We start from the raw sequence: 19,951 nt of genomic DNA, 5'->3' as shown, positions 1-19,951 counted from the left end.
AAATTATTTTGAAATAAAAACATTCTGCTTTTAGATCAGTCATTTCCTATTTTATTTCCAGAGTATTTAAATTTCTATAATCTTTAACATTGAAAGGCTCTTAGAAAATATTTATGGTTTTGAAAAAACATTTATCTGAGGGTCACTAATCATTTAAGCTACATTTCAATTTTTGTCCCCTCTGTTAAATTTAAGTAAAATTTTTAAAAATAGGTTATTTTTTTTTAAATGTCACATCAGTTCATCTCTATATGATAAAATTAAGGATTTTTTTTGTTTCTTTTTATATTTTGTATTTTGTTCTTCTCTAATGAGGTGTATAATTGACCTCAATATAATGTGATAAAACTGTAACATAGCTAATGTGTACATCATGATGATTTGATTTACGTATAAATTGTGAAATGATTCTCCCATCCAGTTAATTAACACAACCATCACTACACATATGTATTTTTTTCTTTTTTGATGAAGATATTCACATTCTACTCTCTTAGCAAATTTCAATCATATAATAATGTTATCAACCATAGTCACCATATTATATATTACATTTTCAGACCCTATTCATCTTATAGCAGAGAGTTTGTAACATTTTGCCTACCTTGCCATATATTTCACATATTCCCCCCAGCTCATGGCAATTATTTTCCACTCTCTGTTTCTATGAGCTTGACTCTTTGTTTTTCTCTTTTAAAATGAATTCTACGTGTAAGTGATAATGCAGTTATTTCTCTTTCTCTGTCTGGCTTAATGTTCTCAAAGTCCATCTATGTTGTCACAAATGGCAGAAATTCCTTCTTTCTCGTGTCTGAATAATATTCCATTGTATATATATTACGTATCTTCTTTATCCATTCAATCACTGATGGACACTTAGGCTGCTTTCGTATCTTGGCTATTGTGAATAATTCTGCAATAAACATGGGAGCTCAGATATATCTCTTTGATATCCTGTTTTCATTTTCTTTGTATATATACCTAGAAATAGAATTGCTGGGTTATATGGTAGTTCTATTTTTAATTTCTAGCAGAACCCCATACTGCCTTCCGTAGGGCTATGCCAATTTACATTCCAAGAGTACATAAGGGTTCCCTTTTCTCCATATCTTCACAAACACTTGTTATCTTACCTTTTTGATGAAAAATATTATGACAGGTGGGAAGAAATACCTCACAGTCATTTTGAGTTGCACTTCCCCAATGATTAGTGATGTTGAGCACCTTTTTATGTATGTTGGCCATCTGTACTTCTTTTTAAAAATGTCTATTCAGTTCCTCTGCCCATTTTTTTATTCAGACTGGGGTTTTTTTTGCTACTAAGTTATATGATTTTCCATATATTTTGAGTATTGCCTCTTATTAGATGTGATATTCAAACGTTGGTGAGTTTGGGCATTCTTATCTTATTTCTGATCTTAGAGGAAAAGCTTTCAGCTTTTCACCATTGAGCATAATGTTAGCTATGGGCTTGTCATATACAGCCTTTATTATTTTGAGGTACATTCCCTCTACATCCAGTTTGGTGAGAGTTTATATCATAAGTGGGTGTTTTTTGTCAACAGATGCTTTTTCTGCATCTATTGAGATGATATGATTTTTTATCCTTCAATTCGGTTTGTTGAGGGTTTTTACAGCTGTGTTCATCAGAAATATTGGTCTGTAGTTTTCTTTTCTTGTAGCATCTTCATCTGGTTTTGGTATCAGGGTAACACTGGCTTCATAAAATGGTTCTGGAAATGTTCCCTCCTCTTCTTTTTTTTGGAAGAGTTTGAGAAGAACTGGCGTTAATTCTACTTTAAATGTTTAATAGAATTCACCAGTGAAGCATGTGGTCCTGTACTTTTGTTAGGAGACTTCTGATTACTGATTCAATCTCCTTACTAGTAATTGCTCTGTTCAGATTTTCTGCTCCTTCTCGATTCAGTCTGGGTACACTGCATATTTCTAGAAATTTATCCATTTCTTCTAGGTTGTTCAACTTGTTGGTATAACTATTCATAGTAGTCTCATGATCCTTTGTATTTTTGTGGTGTCAGTTGTTATGGCTCCTCTTTCACTTCCTGTCTTTTTTCTTAGTATGCTTAGCTAAAGGTTTGTCTGTTCTATTTATTTTTAAAAAATAATGAACTTAGTTTTATTGACATTTTCTCTTGGTGTTTTAGTCTCTATTTTATCTATTTCCGTGCTCTTTGTTATTTCCTTTCTTCTATTAACTTTGTTCTTAGTTTGTTCTTTTTTTTTTCTCTAGTTCCTTGAGGTGTAAAGTTAGGTTGCTTATTTAAGCTTTTTTTCTCCCTTAATGTAGGTGTTTGTCACTATGAACTTCCCTCCTAGAACTGCTTTGGCTGCACTGGACTAGAGATAATTTTTATCTTCTTTTACTTTTCTATATACACTAAACTTTCTAAGACAACAAATTACTTTTATAATCAGAAAAAAAATGCTTATAATTTAGTAAAAGGATAAAAATGTTAAATAAAATGGGAATGGGTACTAGAAAAGACCACTTTGGGAAAGTATCTGCATTATTCTAAGATGATATAAAGGGCTTAAAAATGTTTTCAATCAAGAATGATTTAAGGGCATCAGCATGCACACAATTTACACAGATAGAATGAACAAAGAGAGAATAAAGAAATATGCACCTTACCATAAAGGGATGATTCTATCAAAGATTACCCCCTTTCAAATTCTGAGATCTGATGATATGCACCCATGTTTTTACTATAGAGCCAAGTAAGTGCTCTGAAGCTTCCCAGCAGTCACCCAGTTCTTTTACCAAACCATCTGATAGCTTGTAGTGAATGGAGAGAGAAAAATGAGAAGAACAGAGGAAACAGGATAAAAAGCAGCTTGACTGAGACAGAAAACAAACTGCCTTATTCCATTTACTTTTCCAACAAGTCAGTCATAAAACAATACAAATGACCTAAAGTATGGTTTTTGAAATTGCAAAAGTGAACCATTATCGGATAGGGAAATAAAAATAACTGTAAGCACTAGTAAATATTAAATAAAATATACAAAAAAATAGAATAGAGCACAGCATACATTCCAGGTAGTTAGTGTAAGAACTGTTTCAACTTTTGTTTATTTCATTTCTAAATTTATACCTGTGGAAAAGGGTTCATAAATGTATATTTTATATCTTACTACAGGTTGTGATAAAAAAGAAAAAAAAATGTAAATGCTACCTATCTGAGAGACCTTCAACACTTAAATTCAATCATTCTAATTTTGCTACTCTCTTAACAAATTTAATGAACGTCTGAAGGCAGGGAGGTAGAAAGGTAAGGAGGTAAGGAGGAAGGGGGAGGAGGGTGGGAGGGAGGAAAGGAAAAGAGGATACCAAAAGTGTTCCCTAAGAGAAGTGCTAAAAGTCTTCTGGTGGGAAACATTTTTAAAGCCCCCACTATGTTTCCAATAAAAGAGAAAGAAAATAATGAGGAAAAGGAAAAGACTGAAAGCTGGTGAATAGATATAGCAGGTGAAAAGCAACTGATCTGGGAACTCTGAGTAACTGTGTTAGGGGACAACATTAATCCCTGAAGGAGCCTGCAATCTAAATCCAGTTGAAGTGTATACACACACACACACGCACAAATATTTTTTATATATAAATCTATGGAACACATTACTATAGTAAGGGTATTGTTATGAAATGAATGTTATGCTCCCCCCAGCCCCAAACTCATATGTTGAAATTTTAATTCCCAATAAGGTAGTTTTAGCAGTGACGCCTCTGGGAGGTGGAGCCCTCATGAATGACATTAATGCCCTTATAAGAGATCTCAAAGAGTTCTCTTACTCCTTCTACTATGTGAGGACACAGTGAAAAGATGGATGTGTTTATGAACCAGGAAGTAGGTCCTCACCAGACAGAGAATCTGCTAACACCTTGATCTTGGATTTCCTAGCCTCCAGAACTGTGAAAAATAAATTTTTGTTGTTATACATCACCCAGTCCATGCAGGTATTGATAGTATTCAATTTTTAAATGTACATTTTGAATAAATATATACTTACCTTTCAGGAGAACTTTATTGATCCACAAATCTAACTGACACTTGAAAATGCATGCTCTTGTTACGAGTCAAAGATAACTTCAGGCTCAGTACAATAGAGTTCTCCCAATACAAGCCTCGGATGGCAAATAGGAAGTAAAGGGGAATCAAGAAATAAAAGTCAGCTGAGTTCTCCTTCAACTGAGCTGCAGGAAGAACAGCAAAGACCTAGAAAAATAAATAAATAAAATAGTTTGAAATATTCCTATGCCAGAAGGAACCTTAAACCAAAGCAGACAATGCAAAAGGCAGGCAGAAAAAATTTATGTCATAATATTTTAGGTTCTTAGGAGACAAATATTAGCCTACTCATTCATCACCCTTTCCATTATCTATTTTAACTCCTGGAAGAGAATCATTTTATAATACCTACAATAAAAAGCATTTTCATACCAAAAAGAACCAAAAAAATCTAAAATATCTCAAAATAAAACAAATCAACTGTTAGAACTTCATTTCATTAAAAATGACATAAAAATGTTCAAGTAACAAATATATTATTCTAATATGTAGCAAAATATCAAGTATTAAAAGCACATAAAATAAAAAAAAATGGAAATCTGAAAACAAATGTGAAAAAAATTCCATTGAAAATGGATTCCAAAGCAATAATAAAACATTAAATTAGAAAACAGATGTATCAGTGTGGCAAGTAAATATTTGTGAATTAAAAATTAATTTCCATAGCCTTTTTGCCTAGAGAAAAAGAAAACTTTCTTATCACCTTTAATAATATACTTTCACAAATCATATCTGACATAGATATATCTCTACATTTAATCTGTAAGAATGACAACTGAATTTCTTAAACAGCTACCCAAGTTAAGAATATCTTAATAATAATAAATTACTAAACATATTATTACCATTCTCCTCTAGATTTCATTCTGTATTAGTTTACTCCCCATACTTATTGGTGGCTCAGCATATATACAAAAGGACAACAGTAATTAGGTAATATAATGTAAAACATAAATTGATAACATAGAACTGAAAAAGATAATATATAACTGAAACCTATGGAGATTCAAAAGAAATTAATTACTGAAAACACATTTTAGCATCATATGCTATTAAAACCAAATAATAAGGTATGATTTCTAAAGAATAGGAATGAATGTGGCATTGATGTCTAGACAGATTTCCAGAAACTTTTTTGTGCCCTTGTACTGAATACAATTCATGTTTCATTTGTTTAAGAAAATGCTTGATCACATTCTGATATAGCATTTCCTTATTTTAACTTTCAATCTTACCTGAAAAAGTTACAAACAACATGTTTCTAAATTACATAATATACATATGAAAAATATCTAAATATTGTCAGCAACTCCTTAGACAGCAATACAGTCACATGGCTTTTCTGAATGATTGAACTAAAAATTGCTAAACCACTAAAATAAAGCATGTCTCTATTTCTCATCTTTTCCTTGTAAAAATACAGACCATTTTTATTCTGTGGATGACTCTTTAAGAGGGAAAGACATTCAAATATCTTTCAACTATTCCAGCACATGTGCATATGATGAATGTATGTTTATATAAGATAATATATATCGTAATAATAATATGTCAATACTACTCAGCGAATGATGGCTATTCCTTCAGAAAGTATGACAGTAACCAAAAGAAAAAGTGACACTACAATCAGTGTCCTGAGTAGTTGTAATTTGTTTTGTTTCTAAATACACACTTTATATCTAGGTCAATTTTATATTTCTTACATTGCTAGGATTGTAATTTACTTCTTGTTTTGACAGGATATATCCAATAAAAGATCTCACTGACATACATACCATCAGAGAAACTAAGAAGGGAGGGAAAAAACTACAGGCAGAATTAGGAAACTTGAAGACTACCTGTACAGAGAGACTGTATGAAACAACTAGACTTTCTCAGCAATCCATGTGCAGAAGAAATGTTTACCATAGACTCACTGAAAGGATATACCAGTTCTTTTTCTAGTTACTCCCCAAGGAATTGCATAAATACTGAGAAATCTAGAAATAGACATACACATGCACATATAAAATTTATTGTCAGTGTATAAGTTACTGCTGCCCTGGGACTGCAATAATTTATGTAACATCTGTTTTCATATTTTTCTAATTTTTTTTCCTAATTAACATGCATATTTAACGCATAAATGCTCAGACCACCTCTTTTTTTCTGCTGATAGTGCCTCTTTATTTTTGAAGTTGTGCACTCCTAAGGAGAATTCAGGATGGAAAGAAACCAAAATCTTATTGAAAGCACTAATTTTAAAATGCAAACAAAGTACTAAATCAATTTTCAAAAAAATACTAAAGTCTTAAGAGTTTTCACAAGAACATTTCAATCTGCCAACAACGGTCATGCAGTAAATTAAGGTCCAAATACCAAAAAACAACTAAGAACATAATTCCAATATTATATTAATCATCTTGATTTTTCTTTAACTTTTTATAAGAGTTGAGAAACTTATTATAACATCTATAATTTCTTGTCTTTATAAATTTTGGTAGTCTTTAAAAATTTTTATGCCTCAGGTGACAAATATAAATGAACACATTCCATATAATAAACATCAAAAAGGATGTAACCAACTATATCATTTTTAAATTGTAAATTTCAAATACTGTGCAGATGTGAGGAAAGAGAACTTTTTACTTTAAAGCTCATTCATGTACAATCAGCTTCTGGAAGCTCTTAATCAGAACTGGGAAAATCAAAATTCAAAATACTCTTATATTTATTTTTAATGAAAAAAGTAAAATAGAGGCTGATCAAGCCAGTGCTACAATAACTAAACTATTCCCAAATAACAATGGCTAAAATGCCAACACTGTGACTCCATCTGTACTTACCTCATTTCAGAATTAATCACTGTATTTTAATTGCCTAGTTATGTACTTCAGTCAGTCATATAATATTTCTCATCTGTTATCAGGGCTGTTTGTAGACAATGAAATTGTGTCAGCTCTCCTAGACCTTACAATTTATTTGGGGAAACAGTACCCAATAACCATGCAAATACATAATTGCAAACAAAGATAAATGCTAATGTTGCCCCAATAATTTTTAATTAAAAAAAATTTTTTTAAATAAATTAAATTAAATAGATATTTAAAAAAATATGGGGAGCCAAGATTTTATAACAGGGGACTTGATTTAGCCCAAAGATTGGCAAAGACTTAAACAAAGACTGTTTAAGATGAGATCAAAAAGGTATGGCAAGTGTGCCCATCTGGGCACAAGTGCAAAGGTCTAAACGTAGTTATGATTCCTGTATCTTTTGTATCATAACTGCCATATGCAAAAGCATGAAACTAGACTGCTATCTGTCACCATACACCAAAATTAACTCAAAATGGACCAAAAACTGAAATATAAGACCTACAACAATTAATTGCGTAGAAGAAAACATAGGTACTAAACTCATGGACTTAAGAGAGGATTTTATGAATTTGACCTCAAAGGCAAGGAAAATAAAAACAAAAATAAATGAATGAGACTATATCAAATTAAAAAGGTCTGCACAGCAAAAAAAACCATCGAAAAAACAAAGAAGCAACCAAATGAATGTGAGAAAATATTTGCAAACACCACCTCTGATAAAAGGCTAATATCCAAAACATATAAAGAACTCATACAACTCAACAAATAAACAAACAATTCTATTAAAAAATGGGCAGAGAACATAAACAGACACTTCTCACATTAGAAGACATACAAATGGCCAACATACATGAAAAGATGCTCAATTTCACTAGCTATTAGGAAAATGTTAGTCAAAAGCACAATGAGACATCACCTCACACCTGTTAGAATGGCATAATATCATCAACAAGTAATGACAAGTGCTGGAGAGGTTGTGGGCAAAAAAGAACCCACATACACTGCTGGAGGGAATATAAACTGGTATAGCCACTACGGAAAAACACTATGGAGGTTCCTCAAAAAATTAAGAATTGAATTACCATATGACCCAACAATCCCTCTTCTGGGTATTTATCCCCAAAATTTGAAAATATTTATCCATAAAGATATATGTACCCTGATGTTCACTGCCACATGATTCACAGTACACAGTGGCCAAGACATAGAAACAACCGAAGGGCCCTTTGGTAGATGACTGGATAAAGAAGATGTGGTACATATATACAGTGAATATTACTCAGCCATAAGAAAAGATGAACTACTGCCATTTGTGACAACATGGATGGATCTTGAGATTATCATGCTAAGTGAAATAAGTCCGACAGAAAAAGTTGAGAACCATATGATTTCACTTATGTGTGGGACATGAAACTGAAAGCAACAAACAAATAAAAATTCATAGACACAGACAACAGTCTAGTGATTACCAAAAGGAAAGAGGCGGGAGGTAAGAAGATAAGGATAAAGTGGGCCAAATGTACATTGATGGAAAGAAATTAACTTTGGGTGGTGAACATACAATGCAATACACATATGATATATACTGAACTGCACACCTGAAATCTATATAATTTTATTAACCATTGTTGCCCCAATAAATTTTAATAAATAAAAATAATTGGTCTAAAAACAATAAAAAGTGAAATAAAATAAAAGCAGTTATGAGATAAGCACTTTCAAAGTCAATAGAGGCAGAGAAGCCAGTCACAGCTAGAGAGGGAACATACATGAAACAACATGGGCAGAAAAAGTCAATAAGGCAAAATTACTAAAGGGTTTTAAATAAGGTATAGCAATAAATTATAAGTTAAAAATATACCAAATCTGGCTGAATTACAGAAAGGGGCAAGAGAGGTGCAGGGGAGGAGTTAGGTGTGAGATGACAGGAGCTTAGAATAAACCTATGAAAGTGAATGAAGATGGAGAGAAGGCAGAAAGATTTGTGGGATAACAATCAGTAGAGTTTGGTGGAAGATTAGATTTTGTGGGGATGCAGATGGATAGCAACTCCATTCACTGATATAAGGAACCCTGGAAGATCAGTTGTCATTAGAAAAAAGTCCAAGTTTAGGCTTGGACATGTTAAGTAAGGGGCGACCTGTTGAAGATGTCCTGTAGGCGTTTCGGTATAAATATCTGGAGCTGTAAGAAGAATCTGGAGCTTTAAGGCTCTGGGCTAGATAAAATTTAGAATTTATCGGGATATCAGTAGTAAAAAAAAATATTAGAATCCTACATTCTTTTCCTAAAGGAAAATTCCATCACACATCTAGTATCTTCCACATTTCTATCATCAGAACAGGAAAACATACATTTCATAATTTGACAAAGTCATTTAGCCTATAATAAGGTATATTTTCCTTATCTTAACTTGTTGATTAATAGTCATCAATCAATTCAATAATTGTCCACTCTGGGACAGAAATATAAAAATATGCTGAAGTAATCCAAAAAATGTGCTTCAGGTCATTAATCCTCACAATAACCTTAGAAATTTAACAATTATCATGCCTATTTTTCAAATGAGGACACTGAGGTTTAAGGAAGTGTGGAGTCACTAGTAAAGCCAGCAAGTGATGGAAGCATATTTCCAATCCAAAGCAACCTGAACCCATAGCTTTTGTTCTTTCCACTTAAAAGGAGGGTAGCATATATAGTGTCAAGAGTCTGGGCTTTAAAATAAATCAACCTCAGTTTCAATCCCAGCCCCAGAAGACCATTTAAGCTCCCTGACCGTTCTTCACCAGCAATACCGATGTTTTAGGAAACACGTGAAGCCCCTGTTACATTCCACTCGGTTGTGCATCACTATTAACATGACATGTTCCTTCACCAAGGAGTACCAGTTGAGAGAAGACTTAGAGCAGAAACTAAGACTGACCCTGAAAGCTTTGGAAATTTCACAGTATAGGGCATGGCAAATCATCGGGTACAGCTACCACAACTCACCCATTCTTCCCCCAACTAGGGAAAAGCAGCTTCCATCATAAGAACCACCAGAAGCCAATATCCTGAGCTTTCAAAGAATTCAGCAGTGGTTCCAGAACTTTAGTGTGCATGAAAATCACTTGAGAAGCTTTGTAAAATGGAGATTCCCAAGCAGATCCTTCTCCAAAAATTCTGATACAGCAGTGAAACAGATGACCTTCCAAGCTTTTTAAAAGATATCTACCAGCAACAACCACTTTCCATTCTTCAGGTACATAATTTTTAAATTATTTGTTGAATATATGTATACATATATATGACTTCATTTAGTCCAATTAAATCATACCCAACTTAATATTAAATTTCATATATTTCTTTGAATACCTACTATCAAGGTTTCTTTTCAATAGAAAAGGATAATTAAACAAAAGCAGTTTCAACTATATATAAGCTGTCTCCATCAAATTTGATTTTCTTTAATACAGATTTTAATTTTTTATGATTAAAACTAAGTCATTTAGAGATACAAATATGTCAAAAGACATACAATGATTAAGGGAGATGAATGGTTCACAAAGAAAATTTTGTTGCAAAAATTAACCATTAGTTAAATAAAATATATTGTGGACTAGTAAAGAATCTTATAAATATGTAAAAGGGCCTAACACAAGCAACAGTTATCTCAAAAAATGGAATAAGAGTTTACACATAACCCTGCTCAGTGACCCTGCATTCAGGACAGAAAATGTCTACTATATTTCCAGACACTTCTGATCACTGAAAAATTAAAGTATGTTCATCTTCCCTTTTACATGAGCCACAATTGTCACTATGGATGCATACATTACATTCACTGTCCAATTAACCTGACATACTGGGACAGTGAGTCAAGGCTGCTATCATAAGGTTCTAGTAGCTTAGAGATTCTAAAAAATTCCAAAACTCTAAACTTTCACCCAAGATTAATTGACATTTTTAATTTTGAAATTTCAAGATGGATATTATTCTTTCAAAGCTTATCAGTGAAGTTAAATGTGGCAGTGAAAGCTTAAAGTTTATTACCCAGTATCTCCTTTGAATCAAAGAAAATACCCACTCAGGTTTGTTTATTTTGATTTTTACCCCATGACTTACATCAGGACTATGAAAGGAAACAGAAGGTTAAAAATAATAAAATTTGCTTGAAAAAGAAGGCTAGCAGCAATAACATCAATACCATACTATGATATTGATACTTATATGGAATATCTCATTTAATGTGTCCGCACCTCCACCCACAACAACAACGAAACAGCTAAGAGGAGCTTAAGGACGGACACTAACTTGCTCAAACTAATGAATGGTAAAGCTGGGATTTGAACTCAAGCAATCTGAACTCAGAGTCCATACGGTCTTAACCACTAAACCATGCTACATCAACTTAAAGGCAACTATAAGTGTAACTTACCTTACCATTACTCACTTTTTCATAAAACCCCTTAACTTTATAAACCTTTATATAGCCAATGATCCCAAAAGTACAGACATAAGATAAATCTATTCCTCTGGCTTTTATGGTAAGTGAAATTATTCCAGGTTGTCCTGACAATAAAACATATCTTCATTTCCAAAATGACTCTTCATCTTGTAATAGCATACAACACTATTTTCTCCCAAATAGCCATGCTCATTTTTCACTATCCATAGTTGGCACCAAGTTAGATCCCACACTACCCTAAGCACCAAGCAAAACAGAAACCAATGTATATATAATGCAAAAAAGAGCACTTTTTATGACTTGAAGATTATATCTTCTAATATTTCTCTTGATGCCAACAAGATAACCTCAATTCTCTATATCCTGGTTCCATTTAGGATCAAGCTCTGGATACCAAGTTCAAATTAGCTTAAGAATAAGAAACAGATTAGTTTCAATCACACTGTTTAAATGAACCAAAAAAAATTGGGTCGATTCTGAGAGTTGCTTTGGGCACTTGAGGTTCACTTCAATCCTCAAGACCAGTCTAAACGCCAGTGAAAAGTTAGAAAATTCCAGGAACCACATGTGGTCTCCCTAAGCAAGTTGCAGACCCAACCTGACTCCAAGAAATGAAAAATTCCCTAAGATCGTATTAGTCTTTGTCCGTTTCCTCTGGCAGACATAAGGCATGAGACTTTTCAAAGTCGACATCCTTCACAGTACAATAAGTACACAAACATATTTGTAATTAAAATATCACCTTCTTTTAGGTATGTTCCTGTAACTAGCATAAAAATAAGATTTTTTAAAGTAACTATTTCAGCTAAAACAGACTGAAACTTTAAGCACTGTCCATAATTTTATTTTGTATTCTAAATTCTCAGTTCCAGACTTATTATTCAACATCTCATTAACTACTCCTCTTTATGTTATTCCATTTGTTTCTATGTTCTTTTTTTTAATCTATTGCCTTTTTGTAGCATTACCTGTCTGTCACCTTTTATCTAATAAATACTAATTTATGTTGCTCAAATTCTACAAAAAGAAAAACTCAAACCATACTGCACTAGAGCAAAGTCTAAGAAAAGTACTCACTGTCCCAAGTTATTCTAGAATTCTGAGGAAGCTTTCATTCTCTGAAAACAGAAGAGGACAAAACTAATTAAAACCAAAGAGAGAACAGATAATAAGTTAGGTCTACAAAGGACTCAATTATTTAAGATCTATTTTTTCTGCTTCGTATAGCTCATGACTTCCCCATCACTTACTTAATTATCGAACTACTATTCCTTTATTAATCGCATTGCCTATTAGCTGCTTCTTAAAAAGAAATAAAATCTAAACTGAATAATGTCGTTAATAATTAGCAGCACAGAAAAATGGCTGAATCGATTATTGGGTCCTTAGTATTTTAGGAAGGTGATTCCAGTGGAGGTATAGAGTATTAATAACCAGACTAACAGAGTACCTATGGAAATGGAAGACTGAGAGACAGAAAAACATGAGAAAAATGGTGGTATCAGGACATAAAAATGGAAGAAAAATAAGTTTAGTAAATTCCTAAGGATGTTAATCTAGTTAGGCAGATATATACAGCTGAGAATCAGAATTTTCGAATGGTGTTCCTTTTCAAATATCCCTAAAACCATTGTGCAGGTTGGTCAGACAAAGCCAAAACACATCCTGATCCTCATTCATACAAATAATGCAAGGAATATAAATAAATTCCAGAAGAAATCTCCAAATATAAAATTACCAGAGTAAGAATAAGTGATAGCAAAACTCCTAGAAAATTCAGACCTATGGCCTATCTCCATCTCACTCCCAAAGTTGACATAATCAAATGAAAAGAGTTCCAAAGAGCTTATTAAAATACTTCCTGAAGGCAATTCCAGATTTTCCACATGAAGAAGTTGTCACTCTTGCCAGAAGGCTAGACTTGTTTTAACACCTAACATAGTTCATCAGTTAGAACATGTTTAAAATGGCGCAGTAAGTTTCAGATTAAGCCATTTCTACCTCTTACAACAAAGGGATATTGTTGACTAGAAAACAGATCTTTCCCGTGGTTATAAGATTTGACCATGTATACATATATCAACTATTTTTAAGAAATCGATTGGTAAATCATTTTAATTCTCAAGTACAAAAAGTTTAAAAAATAACTAAATTCATAAAGCACTATGTTGCATTTTCTTTTGACTATGATTACTATATTTGACCCTCGGTAGCTTAGTCTATTTTTAGTGTTATTTAACCAAGATTTGATGCCTAGAAACCACTTAACATAGCATTATTCTATTAATTTGCTAAAAGCCATGACATTTTAAGTTCAACTTAGAATCAGGCTTCTACGCGTCCAAAACATTCATCTTTAGATTGGTACAGTTCTCTTTCAGGATAATCTTTCTTCTTAAACAAAAGCCTCTCATTAGAGTAAAAACTCTCTGCGAAACAGCAGAGCTGCACTTCCTGACAAACTGGCCTTCCCAGTTTCATACAATTACATACAATATTAGGGTATCTTTCAATGAATGAGTGACTCATTAACTTGATTTTTTAAATTTAATTATAAGTAATGCACTGAATAACATGTACTAAAATTATCCAATTTACCTGGCATTTTTAGCAACTAGACTTCTGCTCAACAGCACTTCTTAGTTTAGAACTGAAGAGTACCACAATAGTTAAATTATGTTTAGAAGAATTTGTTTGGGCATAGAAAACAAGACCAAATGTTTTAGAAAGGAAAAAGAATAGTCATTTAATAAGAAGAAAATTTGATCATATAAAAAAATTTGTTCATGCAGAAAAACAAAGTTCATCATATATGGGGTTCATTTTATCAACTTCCGTGATTAAAGATCAGGAACGTGTGCTTCATTTGGGGGAAGTATAACAGTAAATATTAATACGTATATTAATATGCTCAATTACAGCAGACAAATCTTGTGAGATTTCTGCGAGTTAAGGAAAAAAAGGGCTTTGCTAACATCCAATAACACAATACAGAAATTATATTTATGCTCTGTGTAATAATAGATGTTTTCATGATACTGAATAGACTTTTTCACGCAAGGATAAAGATCATTCACCAAATTATTGTCGACTACTATATTACACTCTGAAAAATATGATAAATCACACGAGCCTGCTCTGTAGTTCTAGGCACATTTATCTTGCTAGTCTCCCTCTTCTAAACTGTGATAGACAAGAATGAAAGAAAAATAGGTCTTTTATTCTATCACTACCCTACTGCCTTCTTCCCTGCCCCACCCCAGTGGGCCCAATTTTCATCAAGTAATTTTATTCTATTATTTTGCTCAAATCTCTATAGCTATGATATATGAACATGTGAATATTATAATTAATGCTAAAACAAAATAAAGGACTGATACATTATTTTAATAAGGATAATTATGATTAGTAATTATTAATTTATATGGAATTTTTATATAATAATTTTTGGGATAGGCAAATAAAATAAAAATAATTAGCATAAGAAATGTTTAATTTAATGTAATTAAATATGAAAGACTGTCCTTCAGAACAGAGAAGTCAAATATGGCACTTTATGATAGCAAACCTTTATACGGGTTCAGTTCACATATTTTAAAAATCTTTTCGTTAAAATCAAAACATACACTTTGAAAAATAGGTCGTTTCTATACTGAACAAAAATAACAACAAGAAAAAATGACCCCAAACTAGTAAATCATATCATGGCCCTCAAAGAAGGATGTCAATACACACCCAAAGCTTCGGATAAGACAAGTAGTCCCAACTCTGGCTTTCTGGGAAACATAATAAGAAAGAGGGAAAAAATAAGAAGAAATAGCTTAATCAAATTCTCCTTTAACAGTTAATTCGATTTTACTGAAGAGAATGATTAACCATGTAAAAGCTGCTATAGCTATTAGATTTAAATTAGGCATTTTCCAGAATATTTTTGGGGAAGTAATATACAGATAATATCCCAGAGAAGAGATCTAAAAAGTCAGGTAACTATTTATTAAAGTAATAATTTTTTTAAAATCTTCATTATTTGCAAGAAATTTAAGAATATCATTAGATTGAGGTAATTAAACCCATTAACACAAATTACACTTTAAATATTTTCTCAATAAAATCCAGTGTGCACTATAAAAAAAAATCATATATGGTAATGAATAAAAATGGAATATTTTTATTCAGTGCCTTGTAGCCTCCCTCCAACATGACCTATACTTTTACTTGGAACTCGATAAAAAAAAAAAAAGCTAGAATATATTGGCAAATTCATAGCTGACCCTCTCAATCCCTAGTTTCATTCCTGCTGACTCCTGAAGAGCTGCAATCAGTATCACAGCCCACAGGATTCAGAACAGGACCTGCAGCAATCAAGGAAAAAAATGACTGCTCACATCTTGGAGAACAGATTAACAACCTTTTGTTTATGAAGCTTACTGGAGGTTTCATGTCATTAAAATACTGCATATTATGTAACTCATTAGGAGCAAAACTATAGCATCATTTCAATTCAGAAAGAAAACATTTTGATAATATTTAACACCATTTTTCAAATTAAAAATAAACTTTAACTATAAAGAGAAAACTATCTTAAAGAGATGAAGGGAAAGAAATGAACTTTTCCAAAAATCTATACCAAACATAATACATAATGGTAACACATCAGAAGCACTGCCCTTTGAAAAAGAATAAGTAATGCCTGCTATCACTTTTACTGGACATTCTACTAAAACTTCAAGACAGTACAGCAAGATAAGATAAAATAAGATGCATAATGAGGAAAAAAGAAACAAAGTTGTCATTTTTTCAGATATGTCAACTTAAGATAGCCAACTTAAGACACCCAAGAGGACCTATAGATACTTTAATAAATTTAATAAAAGAATTCAGAAAGTTCGCTGGATATATACAAATATATAAGTTTACTTTCCCTGATCCATGTTTATCTCTTTTCTTTTTTGTGTCTTTTATAGTTGGTTTAAGTCTTCAATAAGTCATCAACCAGAACTACACATGTATTAAGTCGTAAGGTTTGCATTTTCAATGCATTCCATTCTTATACCAAACTGCTCCTGTAATTAAAATATCCGTTTAGTTGTCAGTTTTTGGCCAGATAATCAGAGGGGGCCACTATCTGTGGGTATACTCTAAAATCTCTCCAACATATCCTATTTCTTCCCTGTATCAGATGAAGCAAGTCACAACTCACTATTCTTTGTAAAACAAAGCCCAATTTACTTAAAGTACCACTTTGCAGTTGCCGAAAATAAGATCACTTTGCCAGCTTCCTGCCCAGCAATGCAACCTTCAGCAGGATTTCTGCACTTATGCTTCACCATTTGCTTTACAAGCACTTTGCTTCCTAGACCTGAGTATTATGCGAAAATCTAGAATGTTTACTACCTGGTTCCAGAAGGTTCCCACTGTTATACAGAACACTCCATTTAAAAGGGCCTCCTCACCATTCTTTCAATTCCCTAGTTCCAATTCGGTTTCTAATCCATGATGAATTTTTTAAATTTTCACTTACTTATTTCATATTTTAAAAACTTTTTCAAAGTCTAGCAAAATATTAGCATTATTTGCCTATTTATAATTTTTCAAAAACTCCATTTTCTTATGGAACGTTTTTATTCAACATCACCTTTACAAAAATATAAATCCCTCTTTATATAACCCTCGCCTTTTTTTGAATTAGTGAAATTGTTCTCTCCATAATCCAAATGTAATGTCCTTTCCCAAGTCTTTATACTTCTTGACTTTTCTGTAGCCTCAATAACCAGGATCTCCTTTCTAAAATTTTCTTTCCCTTGTTTCTGTTTTTTTTTTCAACAATAGACCCATCAGTTTTGACCCTTTTTCTGATGCAGCCACCTTATTAACATATAGAAGTTCTCCAAGATCTATCTTTCTCTGATTCCTTTCTCAATTTATTCCACCACCATGACCTTTGGGGGGTAGGGGGCGGAGGGGAGGGCTTAGCAGTCTCATTCAAATTTCATGCCTTCAACCATCATTGTCTGTCCTCACCTCTCTAGTCCTACCTGGATCCTAAGAACTATATCACGGCTGGCATGAACCCAAAGTAGGCATTGCCAATTGGTTGGATGTTGCTTCTAATGACTTCTCAACAGTGCTCTGTAGAGTCATGATACTATCAGATAGAGCTGGCACTGAAGAAGAAACCCACTCAGCATCTCCAATCATTCCCTAAATGTCTCTACCTGATAGTCTATCAGCACCTTATAGGCAATATATCAAACACAGAACTCATTATTTTTCCCCAAAACTTTCTACTTCACCTGCATCACTTTGCAAAGAAATTTTGGAATTTTCATTTCTCTCCTCTGTACCTTCAGATTCACACTGTTGCCATATCTTACTGAATAACATTGTGGTATCTATCAAATTTGTCTCTTTTTAGTCTCCAAAGTCATACGCTAATATAAGCACTTAATACCTCTTAATAAAACTGCTAAAATTGCTAGCTTCCTAACTAGTCTCCCATCTGCTGCCCCTTCCTCATTTTTTTATTTTTTTCAGTTTTACTAAGTGCTGCAAAGGAATCTGATCATCTCATTTACCTATGGCACCCAATGACTACCCAAATTCCTTGTTCTCACTATCAGTATCCTCGGCAAAGGAGCTGTAAGGTTATTTCTAATCTTACTTGTATGCCTCTACTTTATATATTCTACTAAATATAACATCTCTATTATTTACTCAAAATGTTTTCTTCTGCTGACAGGGTCTCTCTTTCCTTCAGACTAGAGAAAACTGGAAGGTATGGAGAGAGAAATTCAACAAGACCTGATAATGCAGTGGATAAAGGTGGTGAATGAAAGAGAATAATCAACAATGGTGTTCAGATTACTGGCATATATGATGAGATATATGATACTAGTCACTTAAATAAAACTGGAAGCATTTGAGAGCAAGGGTTAGAACTTACTTATATTGTGAAGTAACTTTGACATTTCAAAGTTAGATACCAGATAGGCAGGTAGACATATAGATCTTGATCTCAGAAGACAAGTGCAGACTAAAGATGCTACTTTCAGAATAACTGCAGTTATAGATGATAATTTAACCCACTGGTTTGTTTAGAAAGCTTAACAGTTCAAAAAGAAGATAGAACAGAGTTTTTAAGAAAGAGGCCTAGAATATGCTGGTAGAAGCCAAGTAGAAAAAGAATAACTAGAAAATTGAAAAGGAACAACCAGAAGAATGTGGTTTTTTTAGAAGCTAAGAGGGAAAAATACATTTAGAAGAAGTCATGGCCTACAATGTTGAATCCTGCTGAGAGCAAAATAAGAAAGTAAGGTAAAGATGGGGGAGGAAGGGCGGGAAGCCCATTAGATTAATAACATAGAGCTCTCAATGTTGGCCTAAGTTTTGACAATGGAGAAACTGGAATAGAGCTGTTCGAGGAATTAGAATGGGAGGTGAGGAAATAAAGGTGGAAAAGTGACAGGTAAAAACAACTCCTTCAAAAATATCGGCTATGAAAGGGAAGAGAGATATTACAGAGAATTACATATGATGATACATGTAATGCCTGTAAAGCACTTCAAACAGTGTGTTACCTCATGCAGTTCTCTACATTTTTTCTCCCACTGATAGCTCGCAGTGTAAGATTGCTCATTCCCACAAAGGTCAGGAATTATGCAAGAATACCTACTTTTTTGGACATATTAATCAACAAAATAGACTAGAGAAAACCACTGGAAATATCAAAAATAAGAATTGGAAAAGAAACAAAATTATTAGAGGAAAAATTGTAGGCCAATGGACTAGAAAAGAAGAAATAATACTATCAGCAGTTGATATGCTGAAACAGCTGGAAAATCCTAGAAAACAAATGATAAAACTCAAGAAATAAAAGAATCCAGCAAGGTAGTAAGATATAAATGAACATGCAAAAATAGTTAGCGCTCACATACACAAATAAAACCAGATAGAATATATAATGGATGAGAAAGCTCTATTTAAAAATAATTTGAAAAAAGATTAACTATTTTGGAATAAATAGAAATGTTCAAAATCTACATGATAAAAAATAAACACTCTTAAAAGACACTAAGACATAAAGACACAAGGGCCTAACAACTAAAAAGAAATATCTTATCCTTGGTCAGGACAACTCAACATCAATATGTCATAAATTTACAAATTTAATGTACTCCCCATCAAAATATTACTGAACTTTTTGTGGAGCTAGATAATTTGATGCCAAAGTTCAAGTGGAAAAGAAAAATTCAGGAAAAGCTAGGGAACAATGAAAAGAGACAGATAATGGGGTAGGGGGATCTCATTAAAACATACTATAGATATTAAAACATACTACAAAGCCACTTTAATTAAAATAGTATGATGTTGCTGCATGAATAGACAGACCAATGAAACAGAACAGAAAGTCCAGAAACAGATTCAGATATGATAAAAGAATCTCTCCTATAATGTGAGAATTTATAAAAGAAAAGGCTTTCTAACTAGAACCAAAATCCAAAAACAAAACTTTTACATGACAGAAAACACCACAAGCAAATCAAAAGGCAGATGACAACCT

The 19,951-nt window shown here is 32.8% G+C and overlaps 1 protein-coding gene across 6 annotated transcripts in view; it reads right to left on the bottom strand.

Moving 5' to 3' along the window:
- The window catches only part of TBC1D5 (TBC1 domain family member 5), a 466,695-nt gene that overhangs the window by 353,413 nt on the left and 93,331 nt on the right, over positions 1-19,951 (bottom strand). For 4 of the 6 annotated variants that reach the window (XM_039837041.1, XM_039837039.1, XM_039837045.1 and 1 more), the window contains one exon: positions 4,030-4,235. The exons of 1 other annotated variant lie outside the window; for it this stretch is intronic. The gene's annotated coding sequence lies outside the window, so the exon portion shown is untranslated. Of the gene's footprint in view, positions 1-4,029; positions 4,236-12,468; positions 12,488-19,951 lie in introns of those variants that run through there. One more of the 6 variants, XM_039837043.1, reaches the window with a different exon arrangement.

The sequence above is a fragment of the Pteropus medius genome, unplaced genomic scaffold (genome assembly GCF_902729225.1).
Source record: "Pteropus medius unplaced genomic scaffold, Ma_sr-lr_union100, whole genome shotgun sequence".
NCBI classification, from domain to species: domain Eukaryota; kingdom Metazoa; phylum Chordata; class Mammalia; order Chiroptera; family Pteropodidae; genus Pteropus; species Pteropus medius.
Note: the sequence above shows the minus strand (reverse complement) of the source record. Positions and strands in the feature narration are given on the sequence as shown.